This window comes from Chiloscyllium plagiosum, unplaced genomic scaffold, assembly GCF_037043375.1.
Source record: "Chiloscyllium plagiosum isolate Xiang-an unplaced genomic scaffold, Cpla_swu_hap1 HiC_scaffold_26, whole genome shotgun sequence".
Classification (NCBI taxonomy): domain Eukaryota; kingdom Metazoa; phylum Chordata; class Chondrichthyes; order Orectolobiformes; family Hemiscylliidae; genus Chiloscyllium; species Chiloscyllium plagiosum.
This window is the reverse complement of record NW_028270164.1, coordinates 15,697,444-15,713,410: the sequence shown is the minus strand read 5'-3', so window position 1 is coordinate 15,713,410 and position 15,967 is coordinate 15,697,444. Positions and strand designations below refer to the sequence as shown.

At 41.2% G+C, this 15,967-nt stretch overlaps 2 long non-coding RNA genes and 1 pseudogene across 3 annotated transcripts in view; 1 reads left to right on the top strand and 2 right to left on the bottom strand.

The window, feature by feature from the left end:
- LOC148145090 (uncharacterized) overlaps positions 1-777 on the bottom strand; it is a 66,679-nt gene extending 65,902 nt beyond the window's left edge. Inside the window, exon 1 of the long non-coding RNA XR_015750894.1 lies at positions 657-777. This is a non-coding gene — a long non-coding RNA (uncharacterized LOC148145090). The remainder of the gene's footprint in view (positions 1-656) is intronic.
- Positions 778-5,761: 4,984 nt separating this feature from the next.
- LOC148145089 (uncharacterized) overlaps positions 5,762-15,967 on the bottom strand; it is an 18,207-nt gene continuing 8,001 nt past the window's right edge. Inside the window, exons 2-3 of the long non-coding RNA XR_015750895.1 lie at positions 9,811-9,904; positions 5,762-6,044 (exon numbers count right to left, since the gene is read on the bottom strand). This is a non-coding gene — a long non-coding RNA (uncharacterized LOC148145089). The remainder of the gene's footprint in view (positions 6,045-9,810; positions 9,905-15,967) is intronic.
- The window catches only part of LOC122562931 (hyaluronidase-like), a 15,352-nt pseudogene continuing 13,033 nt past the window's right edge, over positions 13,649-15,967 (top strand). The window contains exon 1 of the transcript XR_015750893.1: positions 13,649-13,667. The product of XR_015750893.1 is annotated as a hyaluronidase-like (transcript). The remainder of the gene's footprint in view (positions 13,668-15,967) is intronic.

The following is a 15,967-nucleotide window of genomic DNA, read 5'->3' as shown; positions in this document are numbered from 1 at the left end:
GACAACTACTTTCGCTGCTAAGCTCTTTCCCCATGTCACTGCATAATTAATAACCAAGCTGATATTCAAAGAACAACTGAGAGAAAACATACCCAATTTAACACAACCGGTTAAATTTTCTAAGTGCTTCTAACTGCATTGTTCAAGATTTTCTGATAATTGCCAGATCAAGAATACTTTTTCGCCCTTGAACATAAAGGTTCTTCTTGGTTGAATTATGTGATAATTGTTACTAGATTTCTAATATTTATCAACTAAATCTCTACCTCAGGTCATGGTCATAGAGATCGACAACAGAAAAAGACACTTTGGCCCATTGAGTCTGTGCCAGTCAAAAACAAGTGCGCAATCATTCTAATCCCATTTTCTAGCACATGGCCTATAGCCTGAATGCTTTGGCATTGCAAGTGCACAGTTAAATATTTCTTAAATGTTTGGAGGGTTTCTGCGTTTATCATATTTACAGGCAGTAAGTCCCAGATTCCCACTGTCCCGTGAGTGAAAAAGATTTTCCTCATATCCTCTCAAAATCCCCCACCCTTTACCTAAATCTATGTCCCTGGTCATTGATCCCTTGGCCAAGGGGAACAGTTTCTCCCTGTCTACCTTGCCTGTGCCTCTCATTATTTTGAAACGCTTTAGGTTAGAAAGATTACCTGCTTTGATTCCAGCATATTTATTATTTCCATTGCCGATTCCAATGACTTCACCATCAGCAAAACCCATCTGGGAAGGTCAAGGCTGATACTTCAGTGCCATGATGTGGAGGTGCTGGTGTTGGACTGGGCTGGACAAAGTCAGAAGTCACATGGCACCAGGTTATAGTCCAAAAGGTTTATTTAAAATCACAACCCATCAGCACAACCCATCTGGAAAAGTGTAATGATCCCAAACTGCACAATTTTCAAAGCCATCACAAGAATTAATGTTTAATCAAGTCACTCGAAGTTCTCAATTTATCTATCCAATGGACTCAGATTCACAGAAACCACTGACTGGGCTTCAGTGCTTAACATGAACTACTATTTATTATAATTAAATCAAATCTGACCACAGGCAAACACAAAATGTGAATGCAATAGAAAGTGAGGACTGCAGATGCTGGAGATCAGATTCGAGATTGTTGTGCTGGAAAAGCACAGCAGGTCAGGCAGTATCCGAGGAGCAGGAGAATCAATGTTTCAGGCATAAGCCCTTCATCAGGAATTTATAACTCTTCTAGCTTAAGTTCCATCCCTTTCCTAAATCCCTATATCCACACACAGACACAGACAAACAAGCAAACCTGGGTGAAGAAGACTAAGTACTGGGGAGAAACAGTTCAATAGCACCAGTCTATAGGACTCAATAAAGTGTCCCTTTTGCTTCTTCCAAAACCTTCAATTAACAACTCTATGTATTTCCAGATTCTTTCATAAGATGCAAAGGTGTGGTTGACACATCAATTGTTCAGTTTTCCAGCCACTAGTCTGAGGCAAAAGTTTACAGATGGGAGAGATTAGCTATTTTTAAGCATTTGCTTATGTCACTTCAGTGAAAGAGAAGAGTGAAGTGCTTTCCCTCTGCCTTTATATTATATTACCCACACACAATCTGTCCACCTGCCAAGGAGCCAATCAGAGTGTTGTTGTCAAGCTAATGACCCCTTGACATCCACAAACGGCCTTGATTACATAAACCAATCAGCAGATTGCCTCTGGGTGATGCTTGCTCTGCACACACACGCAAAGCATTCTTCTGCGACTTGAACAAAGCAACATTGCAAACACAACTCATAGTGAGTTCCACTACCTTTTGTTTTCTCAGAAGTGCAGCAGCTCTTTCCACAGTCCTTATTTTGAAGCAGTCCTTTACCAATTTTAGTCCAAACCCAAAATAAAGAAAACATGTGGTCTTCACGCCATGTACCAGTGCTTTGCAATCGACATGTTGTGTAAATAAATAAAGGTACAACCACAAGAAGATAACCTACTCCAATATTTAATAAGATCACAATGAAAAACTTCACTTAACACTCCTCAGCTTTAAGATTCCTTAAACCACATTTATTTTCTCTATTACAGCTAATAATATTAATTGGTTGGAGATACTAGGTGAAGGCAAGTGAGGGGAGGCAACATCTTAGAAAGAGAGAAGGAATACATCATGCAACTATAAAATATTCTTTTGCTGCTTAAAGTAGACCTTTATTCCTTACAGGGTAAAAACAAGGACTGCAGATGCTGGACACCAGAATCTAGATTAGAATGGTGCTCGAAAAGCACAGCAGGTCAGGCAGCATCCAAGGAGCAGGAAAATCGACGTTTCGGGCAAAAGCACTTCATCAGGAATAGAGGCAGGATGCCTGCAGTGGAGAGATAAATGAGAGCATTTCCCTCATTTATCTCTCCACTGCAGCCAACCTGCCTGTATTCCTGATGAAGGGCTTTTGCCCGAAACGTCGATTTTCCTGCTCCTCGGATGCTGCCTGACCTGCTGTGCTTTTCCAGCACCACTCTAATCTTTATTCCTTACATGCTACAAAGTCCAGTGGACATGAGTGTAAATACAGTAGAGGTGGTGACCTAATTGTTTTATCATTATACCTATTAATCCAGAGACTCAGACAATGTTCTGGGGATCTGCGTTCAAATCCTTTTAGGGCAAATGATGGAATTTGAACTGAATTTTTTTTAAAAATCTAGAATTAAGAGTCTAAGGGTGTCTGTGAAACTCCTGTTGATTGTCAGGAAAAGAACCAGCTCATTCACTAGTGTCCTTTAGCGAAGGAAATCTGCCATCCTTGCCTGGTCTGGCCTACATGTGATTCCAGTCCCGCAACAACATGGCTGACTCTCAATTGCCCTCTGGGCAAATGAGGGATGGACAATAAATATTGGTCTGGTCAGTGACATTCACATTCCATGAATATAATATTAAAATAAATCATCAGGTGAATTAGAAACTAATTTATGTGGTGGGCAAAACTCGGGTATGCATTTACAAATTATTTCTAAAGAGGTTTTGGCTTTAGAAGGCTATTAACAGGCTGGATTGACCATTGCTGTAATAACCAACCTGGGAAGCAAGGTGGTGCTGATGAACCTCATGTAGACGGACACCATAATTTGTAATGTCACTAATTTCCAAATCTGGCCCCAGTGAAGACAAAAATATCAAATGCCCAGAGGGCAGTTAAGGGTCATCCGCATTGCCATGGTTCTGGAGTCATATGTCAGCCTGAAGGTTTCCTTTCCTGAAGGACCTTAGTGAACTGGATGGGTTCTGTTGACAATCAACAATGGTTACATCATTACCACCAGACTAGCTGTCTATACCAGATTTTTTTGGTGAATTCATGTTTCATCATCCAGCATCATCAACCTATACCACCAGAATATCACCCTGGGAGTTCTGAGTTAATAGTCCAGTAGCATTATCACTATACCACTCCCTCCCACTTTCCTTATTCATCCTGTGCTTGTCTATCCTTTTGACTTTGCCACTCTTCAGAGTGTCACGTTTTGAGATACTGCTCATCAGTTGACTGCTCCACTGGGGAAAATCACAATGAACAACTCTTTCCCACACAGAGCAGGTACCTAAAACCCATTGCAGCCCAATGGCAGGGTTAGGTAGCCTGCAGAGAAAGCCCTTCCCAGAACCAAAATGTCTTTCCCATTGTTTCATTGAGTTTTTCACCTCATGACCTTGGTTGGACTAAACAAGAGGGAAAAATCTTTTAATGCACAGTGCCCACCAGTTTCCTTTACACCAGGAAGTGCATGTAACTGTTCCCCAACATCTTACCAACTAACCTGAACAAATACAAGCATTTCCTGTTGTTTTTCAGGCATCTATAAATTTATTCTTTTTCCACAAATACGCTTTGAAATCTTTGGAGTATTTCGTACTCAAAGGGTAGAGAAATCAAAGCTGACTGCTAAAAACTTGAGTCCAGCTACCAGGTTATTTTTATAATGTGTTATTGCTGAAAAATGTTGGCCTAACATTGAACAGAATCAACATCTTTTTACGTGAGGAGCATGTTTGGCACCTCTTGAAATTGATTCAAGTCTTGAAACATATACACGTACTGCCCTTGAGAAATCGTGCATGGTGTTTTGAAACAGGAATTTCAGCTGTGGAAACAAATCCCACTTCACAAAACAACAAAAACAGGTTTTAAGTGAGAATAAAATCTGCAAAAGTGCAATCAAGCATTGGCAAGTCAATTGTGAGCGAAGAAAAATAGTTGCACAAGAATTTAAGTAATATTAAATATAACATTACAGCTCAGTTGTTTCCCCTGTGCTTCACTGTCTCTTAAAAGCAGCCACATTGTACAAAGTGGTGAGATTTTCCAAGCTGTTACTATGGTTGGAGACCACCAAAGTTTGTGCCACCTCTGTTACACTGCATCAGCTCCTGCCTGATTTCAGAAGTTCCTGTGTCAGAGCTACGAAGGATTCATGCTGCAAACTGGATTTTGTTGGAAAAACAATCATGTTTCATTGATGCATCTGGTTATTAATGCACAAACCGGTGTAACAAGAAGATACGGGACAAGAATTACAAATTACCACAAATGGCTCGGCTAATGTACCCTGCTCCATCATTGGCTTTATGAAATCAGCCTTTCTTGCTTAAAACCCTCTGATTATCATTGCTTTGCTGCTCGGTAAAATAATTCCAGAAACTTCAGCCGAGTAATTAATTTCTATTTCCTCGTCTTTCTCACTCTTAATCTAATCTTCCCGTTAATTCACTTACTTCGCTTCTTGTATTTGATTTGACATTGAATTGCTCCACTCCAATTCACCCACCTTTGATCATTTCCAAGTCGCTAAACCTGATTGGTGTTACAATCCCTGCACAGGCTGATAACTTCGAAAATTAAAGGAATTTCCCACATTGCCAGTGGAAATAAGTAGACAGACTAGATTTCACTTTTAAAACTTTTACTGCAACAAACAAGCTATAATTAACATTGATCAAATAGTCATTATCAGACAATTGATACACCAAACTAAAGCTACGTTTTGCATTATCTAACTGATGCAACTCAAGTATCTATTATAAAATGTTTACACATCACAGGTGTGGTAAGAAAGCCTCAAAGTTACATCCAACTCTAATTAGTGAGTCACCTTGTCATGGCTTCCAGTTGACTTTCAACAATCATTCCACTCCACATGAATCTTTTGGATTGAATAATAACCAAAAAGCACCTCGCTCTCTCAGGCCACGGCAATCTCATTGATCTACAATTCCAGATATTCCTGTATCCAGCCCCTTTAAATAGTTTAGTCACCTCTGGTAAAGCCCCTTGCCCCATTGAGAATTGCATTTCTGCTCCCTATCATTTTCTACAGTCAGCGTCCTTTGGAGATTCTAATTCTTTTTCTTCTATATCTCAGCAGCAGCTCCTCCTTATTCTGTGAGGTATCAGGAGAGGTGATGACCTCATGGTATTATCACTGGACTGTTAATCTAGAGTCATGTGCCAGTGATTCAGGTCTGAATCCCACAGCAGATAGTGGAATTAGCATTTTCAATAAAAATCTGGAATTAAAGAGTCTAATAGTGACTATGAATCCTTTGTCAATTATTAGAAAAATAATTGGTTCACTAATGTCCTTTAGGGAAGGAAACTGCCATCCTTAACTAGTCTCGCCTGCATGTGACTTAAGACTCACAGCAATGTGATTGACTCTTAACTGCCCTCTGGGTAATTAGGAGTGGACAATGAATGTTGCCTGAGCCAGCAATGCCCTCATCCTGTGAATAAATACAAATAACAGGATTCTGCATCTGCACATTGAAGCCCAAATGGGTTTTTACTTCAGTTCATAACAAACAGAGATCACATGAACATTTCTTCTTGTTCACCATCCCCTATTTCAAAGCTAACAATTTTACTTTGAATTGATGGGACACTCTGAAACAAAATTGTTTTGTAAAATTAACCATATGTAACATTGATTAAGGAGGTGCACTCTCTGTCCCATGCTTTTCCGTTGAAGGCTTGTTGTTCTCACATTTCAGCTCACAAATTCAGCAACCTAAAACATAAAATGTGCATGAACAAGTCTAACTAATGTAGTGCTCCACAAGATACAAAATCAGGCCCTACCTATCATATTAGGAAGCATAAGCAGCATGTAGCATTAATAACATTGTGAAGCTTCAGTAGTCTTAGAGTTATTATGGATCATTGACATTTAAGCAGCCTGGATTTTCTCATGCAATTATGTCAATTATTTTTATTCATTTGTGGGATGTGGGCATCACTGGCTGGGCCAGCATTTCTTGCCTGTCCCTACTTGCCCTTGAGAAGGTGTTGGTGAGCTCCTTCTGGAACCAGTCCATGTGCTGTAGGTTAACCCACAAAGTCATTAGGGAGGAAATTCCAGGATTTTGACCCAGTGACACTGAAGGAATGGTGATATATTTCCAAGTCAAGATGAGGAGCAGCATCAAGGCAAACTTGCAGGTGGTGATGTTCCCGTGTATCTGTTGCCCTTGTCCTTCTAGTTGGAAGTGGTCTTAGGTTTGGAAGGTGCTGTGTAAGGATCTTTTGATGAATTTCTGCGGTTCATCTTACAGATAGTATACACTGCTGCTGCTAAACGTCAGTGGTGGAAGGTGTGGATGTAGGTAGATGTGGTGTCAAATGGGCTGATTTGTCCTGGATGGTGTCAAGCTTCTTGAGTGTTGTTGGAGCTAAATCTATCCAGGCAAATAAAGAGTATTCCATCACAACCCTAACTTGTGCCCTATAAATGATGGACAGACTTTGGGGAGTCAGGAGATAAGTTACTCTCCGCAGTGTTCCTAACCTCTGACCTATTTTTGTCACCACTCAGCTAATGTAGCAAGTGCAGTTGAGTTTCTGGTCATTAGCAAACCTAAGGATCAGCCAAGGTGCAGTGGTTGGATTGTCTCTTATTGGGGCTGGTCATTGTCTGGCATTTGTGTGACACAAATATTAATTGTCACTTGTCAGCCCAAACTTGGATACTGTCCAACTCTTGCTACATTACCTTGAGGAACTCCAGTAAGGAAGACCTGGAGCTGAGGTACCTGACCTCCAACATCCACAACCATCTCGCTATGTGCCAGGTATGACTCCAACCACCAGAGAATTTGCCCTTGTTACCCCTTGATTCCAGTTTTGTTAGGACCTCTTGATGCCACACTCATCGAATGTGGCCTTGATGACAAGGGCTGTCGCTCTCATCTCCCGTCTAAAATTCAGCTCTTTCGTCCATGTTTGAACATTCCCTTAGGATGAGCAATGTTCTGTCATACAGTCTCTATCTTATCTTTGAGGGCTTTACTTTTGCCTCACCACCTTTAACCACTGACCTTATACAGTTTTATAAAATCATGAGGGGTATGGATAGGGTAAATAGACAGGTCTTTTCCCTGGGGTGAGCAAGTCTAGAACTAGAGGGTGTTGGTTCAGGGTGAGAGGGGAAAGAGGGGAAAGATTTAAAAGGGCCTAAGGGGCAACTTTTTCACGGAGAGGGTGGTGCGTGTATGGAATGAGCTGCTAGAGGAAGTGATGGGGGCTGGTTCAATTACAACATTTACAAGGCATCTGGATGGGCTTATGATTTGGAAGGGTTTAGAGGAATATGTGTCAAGTGCTGGAAAATGGGACTAGATCAGGTTGGGATACTGATTGGCATGGACGAGTTGGACAAAAGGGTCTGTTTCTGTGCTGCACATCTCTATGACTCTATGACTTCACACAGGTTTATAAAGTTCATGATTCTGCACAAAGTACCAGTGTTTATCTGATACTTCTCATTGGCTAGATGCTCTCATTCAGCAGTCATAATTCACAAACCATGCATCTCCTTTCGAGCTCACAACATGAACCTACTGTTCGGAGAATCATCAGCTAGCATTCCCTAGTAGCCACCTTTAAGAATTTGTTTTCCTCCCTTCTAGCTCTGCACGTGCATGTAACTGATGCAGCTTCTTGCAGTTAGAATGTGGCTTTCGCCATCCTTCTCTTGTGTGTGACGTTCTATATAATGTTTACATTCTACCTCTATGTTCTTCATTTTTATGCTGGCCTTTCTGAAAGTACTTCTTCCTATTTCTTCCTTCCTCATTCAGCCTAGAATATCTCTTAGCATAATGCAAAGCCTCGACAGTGTTATATTACCCCTTATCTCATTTGCCCTAATCTTGCCCACTAACCTCTTCTGTACAACCTCAGAATTGCATACTCAAAAATATCCAGTACATCTGTGAAAACGTTATTTGTCTATCATAAACCCATGCTGGTTTTGTCCAATCCCATTAATGCTTTCCAAGTAATCTGTTGTCACTTTTTTTTAATAATAGCATTATCCACATTAGTATTAGGCTAACTGGTCTGTAATTCCTTTTTTTTCTTGTTTCCTTCACTTTCTAAATAGCAGGATTACCTATGCAATCCTCCAACCTGTAGGAACTGCACCTGTGTCTGTTGAATTTTGTAAGATCACCATAAAGCATCAATCAAACATTTCCAGGACTACTTCCTTTAAAATACTGGAATGCAGATTATCACATCCTGGTAATTTGTCAGTCTTTCACCCCATTAATTTCCGCAGAAAAATATTCTTACTAATGTGGATTTCCTTCACTTCCACACTCTCACTAGCCCCTTGGATCCTTAACTCAACTTGCACACAACGGACTTGTGAGGAAAGTCAATGTACATGGTATAAAAGGGACAGTAGCAAAGTGGATACAAAATTGGCTGAGTGATAGGAAACAGAATAATTGTCAGTTTTTCAGACTGGAGGAAGGTCTGTAGTCTGGACCCCAGGGGGTCGGTATTGGAATCCTTGCTTTTTCTGGTAAATACGGAGTTGGATCTTGGTGTGCAGGACACAACTTCAAAGTTTGCAGGTGACACTAAACTAAGAAGAATTGCAACTGTGGGGAGGGTGGAAATCCAAAGGTACATTGGCAAATGGATGGAGTGGGTGAGTCAGTGACAAATGAGGTTCAATGCAGAGAAGTGAGAGGTCAGAAGAACATTAGAAGACAATACAAAATAGGAGGTACAATCCTACAGGGGGTGCAGGAGCAGAGGGACTTGGGTGTATATGTGCTCAGAGCACTGAAGGCGACAGGACAGGTGAAGACATAAGTTAATAAAACAACAATATTCTCGCCTTTATTAAGAGGGTGATGTTGAATTTGTACAAGACACTTATTAGATCTCACCTGGACTATTGTATATAGTTGTAGGTGTCACATTATAGGAAAGACGTGAATGCATTGAATAGAGTGCAAAAGCAATTTGCAAGAATGGTTCCAGGAATGAGAGACGTCAGTTATGAGGATGGATTTCAGAAGTAGAGGCATCTGAACATGGAGAAGAAAATTTAAAAGGTGATTTGAAAGAACTTTTCAAAAGTCATGAGTGGGCTGGTCAGAGTAGATAGAGAGAAGATGCTCCCATTCATGAAAGGAAATAGAACAAAAAGTTACAGATTAAGAGTGATGTGCAAATGAAATAAAGATGATTTGAGAAAAATCTTTTTCACTGTAAGTGAATGATAGAGTCCCTACAGAGTGGAAAGAGGCCATTCAGCCCATCAAATCCACACTGACCCACTGAAGACCATCTCACCCAAACCTCTGCATTTCCCGTGGCTAAGCCACCTAGCCTGCATATCCCTGAACACTATAGGGCAATTTAGCGTGGCCAATCCACTCTAACTTGCACGTCTTTGGACTGTGGGAGGAAGCAACAGCACCTGAAGGAAGACCATGCAGGCACATTGGAGAACATGCAAACTCCATGCAGACACTCACCCAAGGGTGGAATCGAACCCAGGTCCCTGGCGCTGTGAGGCAGCAATGCTAACACTGAGCCACCCTGCTGTCGTTCGGATATGGCATGCACGGCCTGGAAAGGTGGTAGAGGCAGATTCAATTCAGGCTTAAAAAACAGCAATGGATGATAACTTGAGTAGAAATGCTGTGCAAAGATATGCAAGAAGCTGGCACGAGGAAATAGACCAGTGCAGGCCCAATCAGTCAAGTGGCCTCCCTCTACACCGTAACAAGTCTGTGATTCTAACATTGCTGTTAGACCTTCTATGTCTCCTTTTGTGGAGATGAAACTTGGGCATATGTTCAGTTCTTCTGCCATTTCTTTGTTCCCATTATAATTTTCTTGGCTTCTGACTGTAAGGGACCTGCATTTGTCTTTACTAATCTTTTCCTCTTCTCTGTGGAAGCTTTTATGGTCATTTTTATTCTCCCCATAATTTCACTTTCATATTCTATTTTCTCCCACTTGATCAAACATTTTGTTGTATTTTGTTAAATTCTAAAATATTTCTAATCCTCAGGTGTACTGCTTTTTTTGGCAATTTTATACATCTCCCCATTGGATCTAATACTACCACTCATATCTTTGGTAAACCATGGCTAAGCTAGGAAGTGATAAATAATTCATGCACATGTTCTTTTAACATTGAACATCACCTATTCACCATCAACACTGTCAACAAGTTTCCCCAATCCATCCTTGCCCATTCATGCCTCATACTCTGATAAATCCCTTTATTTAGATTCGGCACCCTAGTTTTGCAAAAGACTACTTGACTCTCCACTTTAATGAAGAATTCTATCATGTTATGGTCAAAGGCACCATTTAATTATTAATTGAATGCTGCAATGAATCAACATTTCTATGTACAATCTACATGATGAACAACAGCGAATAGAATAATATTCATTATCCATAAAAATTGTACAATATTCAGAATTAAAAAGTTAAAACAGGATGTTTGATTGATAACAATCTTTGGCATCAGAGCTCAATTTTTGTATAAATAGCTGATTCAACCTATTGTATGCAGAGAGAACATGCTGAATAAGTCATGTCATGTGTTCTTTCATTAAAGCCAACCTTTGGGTGTTGCACACACTCATTACAAACTTATAGAGTGGTTTCACCTACTCTAGGGATCATGGGTAAAGAGAACAACCATTTTGATTCATAAATCTGAGCTGCCAATTTGGAATTCTTAAGCATAAGAAGGATTTGAGTTGCAGCCAATTACTGCTCTTGAATCCAGAGATAACTGACACTTACAAACCTATCCTTGTAGAACATGAGGATGCCACAATTTGGGAGGGATTTTTTTTAAAAACAAATTATGAAAAAAAACAAACATTTTTCTTGATGCTGAAAGGTTTGTCAATTCCTGTTCGCTGTGACCTTCCAAACCACTGAGAACATATTTATTGGAATGTTGTGTTATCTGGAAAATTCCAGTAAAGCTTTTGCCATGAATTCAATGAACTAACTTCCAGCTGCACAAACTTCCCATCTTGTGAAATAAAACTCATCAAAAACATCAGGAAACTTAATAAACAATTTATGATAAAAAAATGTGGAATAATGCAGGGTAATTTTAGAAGCCTGATCTTTAAAACAGCTGGAGCCAAAAATGCGACTAATGGTTAGCAGGTTTACACTCATCCCACACATCTCTATTTAGCAATTTCACACTCGTCATCTAAGTGATTCAATATTCAGAGAAGACTGGCTCAAATGAGAATTATATAAGTATGCTTACAACCTGACTACTACGCAGAACAATCTGAAGCAGGTCAACAAATTGCTTCTGGAAAGAACTACAAGTGGATATCTTGAAACCAGCAAGTGAAAGGTAAATTTAACATGCAAATTGGTAGTTCAATTCTTTCTCATGAATGTGAAACCATACTTCAGTTTCTACTCAGTTTAAACTTTGTTTTATGTTGTTGCTAGTGCACAATTTAAGGGGAAATATGTTTGTATATTTGGGACATTAATGCAAGCATGAGCTGTGCTGATGTATGCACAGGCGCTTATGTGTGTATTATGGTGCATGCTTGAGGTTGTTTGCGTTTTAAGTTGCTCTTCATTTGTTTGCTGTGCTTTTAGTCATTTGTGTTCTGGTGCACCTCAGTCAGATTTTGAGTCAGAGCTGGAATTTCTTTCCTGTACAATGCAGAATTTGTTTAAATACAGTCACTGAGCTAAACATTATATTTGTCATAGCTGTGATGGAAGAGCAGGGCATCAGAACCAATTATATTTAAAAGCTGTTCTGAATTTGTCATGGACGAATTAGGCTAATGACCCCTCTGTTTACTGTTTGCTTGTACGTTTTGATGATGCAGATGTTGGTTTCGGATTGGTACCTACTTTGAAGCAGTCCAAACAAGCAGTGTTGAGTTACTCAGTCAGAAATTAGACTCATTAGCTCTCATGGTTCCACACACTCATGTGGGACAAATCAGACTGAATACCTTGTCAGTGCAGTTAGATAGACAATGAACATCTCTCAGAAGTATACAGAGCAGATGGATCAAGGAGCTTAATTTTAGATTCATTTGTGGGATGTAAGCCAGCTTTTACTGACCATCCATCAGAGGGTAGTCAGTCACGTTACTGGAGTCACAAACTGGGTAAGCCTGGCAGACACCCTACCCTGGAGGAGAAAGTGAGGACTGCAGATGCTGGAGATCAGAGCTGAAAATGTGTTGCTGGAAAAGCGCAGCAGGTCAGGCAGCATCCAAGGAACAGGAGAATCGACGTTTCGGGCATAAGCCCTTCTTCAGGAATGAGGAAAGTGTGCCCAGCAGGCTAAGATAAAAGGTAGGGAGGAGGGACTTGGGGGAGGGGCGTTGGAAATGCGATAGGTGGAAGGAGGTCAAGGTGAGGGTGATAGGCCGGAGTGAGGTGGGGGCAGAGAGGTCAGGAAGAAGATTGCAGGTTAGGAAGGCGGTGCTGAGTTCGAGGGATTTGACTGAGACAAGGTGGGGGAAGGGGAAATGAGGCAACTGGAGAAATCTGAGTTCATCCCTTGTGGTTGGAGGGTTCCTAGGCGGAAGATGAGGTGCTCTTCCTCCAACCGTTGTGTTGCTATGGTCTGACGATGGAGGAGTCCAAGGACCTGCATGTCCTTGGTGGAGTGGGAGGGGGAGTTGAAGTGTTGAGCCACGGGGTGGTTGGGTTGGTTGGTCCGGGTGCACGGGGTGGACACCCTACCCTAAAGAGAATGAATGAACTGAATGGGTTTTGCCTGACAAATGACAATGGATGCACAGTCATCATTAGACTCTTAATTCCAGGTTTTCATTGAATTCAAATTCCACCCGCTGCCATAGCAGGATTCAAACCTGTGTCTCCTGGGATTAATAGTCTAGCGAAAACACCACAAGGCTACCAGATGAGCAACATAAATTTGATGTCAGTGCTACCATTTCAGACTGAAACTCCAGATTAACCTCACACAATTTCCTCTCCAACTCTGTTTAAAGGTGGGTTTGAATCAACCTGTTCATCTCTCAATGCTTTTAGAGAAAGATAAGTACTGCAGAGGGTAGAATGTTTTATCTCCCCCTCCAACTCAATTTTTATTTAATCCCTTCCCCTTTTCCCCATGACTTTGGGGCTTTGATTGTAAATGAATCAATTGGAACGTGGGTGATTTAATGGTGGTAGTTAATAGATGAAAAATACCAGAGGTGATTTGGTAGTTGGAAAAAAGCTGTTTTGTTATGTGTGATAATACTTCAGGGTATTAAAAACAACCAATCTGCTTATAGATATTATTACACATCTCCCACAGCAGGTGGTGCTTGGACCCAGACCTTCTGGCTCAAAGGTAGGTACACTACCACTGCAGCACAAGAGCTCTACGTGTTGTATTTAAAATGATTACTAACTATTTTTGAGTTAAATTTTTACTTTTTTTTCCTTAATGATCCTATTATAATATCAATATTTATTATTTTCTGTAACTGCTTTCAAGTTGCAGATCTTCACAGGGAGTGGAGTACTGTGTAGGACCAAAGATTTTTGCTGACTTCCAGGTTTCTGCACAATAGCAATTGCCCCCAGAAATGGTTGCTGTAGAAGGTATTCCACTAAGCATGGGGCTTCTCTTAGAGAAGCAGAGGGGGAGGGGTTAGGGAAATACACTCAGCAGGAGACAGTACATATCCAGGGTGTGCGTGGAGTTAATGTTCTACCTGAAGGACAGTGAAGAACAATGTGTGTGACATCTGCTTCAGGATGGAGGTCCGCACTAAAACAAACCCCGTCCCCACTTCAACCACAACAAACATCAACTTTCGGAGATCAGTGCCCAGTGTCCAGGCAGCAGTCATGTGCCCCCTCTGAGCCAGGCCCAACTCTACATTGCCAGCTGCTCGGAAAGTGACAATGCTGATGAATGTTTATGTACCTCACTCCCTCCAGACTAAAGGTAAAGATATTAGCACCAGCCCGCTATCCACTGTTGAGTAATGTAAGTTCTCTGTTCAAGCAGAGTGAATAACACTTCACTTTCTCTCTTGCCAGAGATGATCAGGCAAAGGCACCACACAGCTTCATTGGCACTGTAGGCCGCCCCTTGTGTACACAGTGCCATTGACTGCAAACACATTGCATTGCCACATGTCCATTCTGCCTTATATTGGAACTAAAACAGATTCCACTTCCTCACCCAATGTGACCATCTTCAAAAATCATGCAGATAGGTGCCAAGTCCCTTGGCAGCCTTCATTCTGTTCCAGTCTGCTCTGCCAGCTGCATTTAAACCACCATCGCGACCCACAGGGTCACTGTTAGATGACAAGGACTATCTGACCACGATATAATGTTGATGAAACTAGGAATCATGTGGAATTCTCACGGGCATTGGGTAGCATGCATACAATGCAAGTCATGCTGCCACACAAGGAGGAACAGTGCTGACCACAGACATACTGAAACAATGCTTCCATTGCCTGCCTTTAGAGAAACCTGGTAGCACTTGGCAATAAGGGACATGAGACTGATGGTGGTCTGCTGCATGCTGCCTCAACTTTAACAAGGAGACATTCCTGAAGAAGGGCTTATGCCCGAAACGTCGATTCTCCTGCTCCTTTGATGCTGCCTGACCTGCTGCGCTTTTCCAGCAACACATTTTTAAGCTCTGATCTCCAGCATCCGCAGACCTCACTTTCTCCTACTCCATAACAAGGAGACAGCTCATCTCATCAACAGTCAGCAGCTAATGAGCAGACGCTTTGTTGATGAAGAGGAAGAGGGCTGAGGATGTAACTTGGGAATCCCACCCCCCACCTCCCTGCACCTACCTGTCATACTAGGAACATCAAGCTCATCTCATCTTGCCATTTTTCAGTAACCCAGATTGTGTTCACTTGGCCACAATGCAAAAATAAAAAAAAAACACAAAATAAATATTTCAAGCGGAATTTATAAATGAAATTGAACTACATTGCAAACAGAAGTTAGGAATCTTTAACAGAAACAGAAATTGTTGGAAAATGTCTGGCAGCATCTGTGGAGACAAATCAGAGTTAATGTTTCAGGTCCAGTGACCCTTCCCCAGAACTTGGGAACTTTTCTTGTGCATTCTCTTGCGTGCCGTCTCATGGGTGACTTTGCCTGCAGTGTTTCTGTGCAGGGTTTCCCCAGTGGCTGCAGTATGGCTAGTGAAAGACTGCTAACGTACAGTGACAAAGACTGCAGATGGCCCTGGAGGACAAATTAAAGTCTAACTATAAGACAGTAGTAGACCACACCATCTCAGCCTGGACAACAACATTTTGGGTTTGCTAGTTTGACAGGTAAGAGCAGATATTGTCATCTAATAAAGTCTGAAGTACTGCTTGAAACCTAATGGAACAATGAAGTGGTGATAAATATATTAGTCAAGGGTTAATTAGACATTGATTGGTTGTATAAATATGGAAGAGCTAATAATCTATGGAAACCCCATCCAACTCCCATTTGATTTAGCCCCCTCACCCCCCTCTCTCTCCTTCTGCTTCTCCCTCTCTCCCCTCTGGCGGTTTGCATTACCTTTAATGGGCTTTGCATATAACATTATTTGGTTGGAAACACTGATTATTTACTAGTGGTTGTTAATAAAGTATTTTGAAAAGGGGTGATTTG